Here is a 1,073-nt window from a genome sequence, read left to right as displayed (position 1 = left end):
CACAGTTTGTCACTCCGTTAACCAGTTAACACCAGAAACGTAGAATCAACTGTGCTGAAACACTGAGCACGGTTACACCACCATTTGCACTATTTCTGTCTGTATATGTGTATTTATGCCTCTTTTGCTGCACGTACATTGAGAGCAAGTTACAACCAGATAGAATTCCTTCTATGTTTAAACATACATGGTAAATAAAGAAGATTCTGATTATTTTACTCTTGTTACCTTAATTTTATTATTAATGTATTAATGTATTGTTATTTGGCTGTTTTATTCTCACCTGAATGATTTTTTTTGTTGTTGTTATTTTTTTTTTTTTTGTTATTGTTTATACCTTTTACGTTTTTCCTTCACATCCAATAAAATTGATAGATCGATTTTGTTTCATTTGAATTTATTGTGATAAATTTGTTAATCAGAATTTTCCTTTGTATATCTCTCCAAAGTTTTATTTTTACATTACATTTAATTTATCTGACTCTTTTATCCAAAGCGACTTACAATAAGTGCATTTCAACCACGAGGGTACAAAACCAGAACAACAACAATTAAGAACTTTTTTTTTATTTTGAACTCTGTTCCACAAATAAAGTTCATCACGTGAATGTCAGAACGTTTACAAGTACGTTTAAAATGTATTTTACGTGAGATGTCATTTGATCGTTTTAAAACCATCCTAGAAACTGCAGTATTTTTGTTTTTTCTCCTTCCTCTGTTCATTCTACCGGTAACTATAACCACGCCCTTCCTCACACGCTATTGGTCAAACTTCCGGGGCAGCTTCGTTCTCATTGGCTGTGTGTTGTCAACATGCAGTCGCTGTCTTTAGTTTCCGTCAAGGTTCTAACAGTCAGACAGGACAGACAGGAAGTTGGATAGTTTGGCACAACATATATTTCTTCTTTTTCCATTCACAACATTTTTTAACAACAATATTAATTGAATTTCGACTGGAACAAACGTATCATGAAAGAAAACAATGACATTATCTTGGTGACTTTGTTATCTCCGAGTAGACTGAGCAGTTATCGCTTTTGTTTTGAAAGTCCGGACAGGAAGTGGATCGACCG

The sequence above is a fragment of the Embiotoca jacksoni genome, unplaced genomic scaffold (assembly GCF_022577435.1).
Source record: "Embiotoca jacksoni isolate LCO1_2020_lvr unplaced genomic scaffold, fEmbJac1.0.p SCAF_65, whole genome shotgun sequence".
Lineage (NCBI taxonomy): Eukaryota > Metazoa > Chordata > Actinopteri > Embiotocidae > Embiotoca > Embiotoca jacksoni.
Note: the sequence above shows the minus strand (reverse complement) of the source record.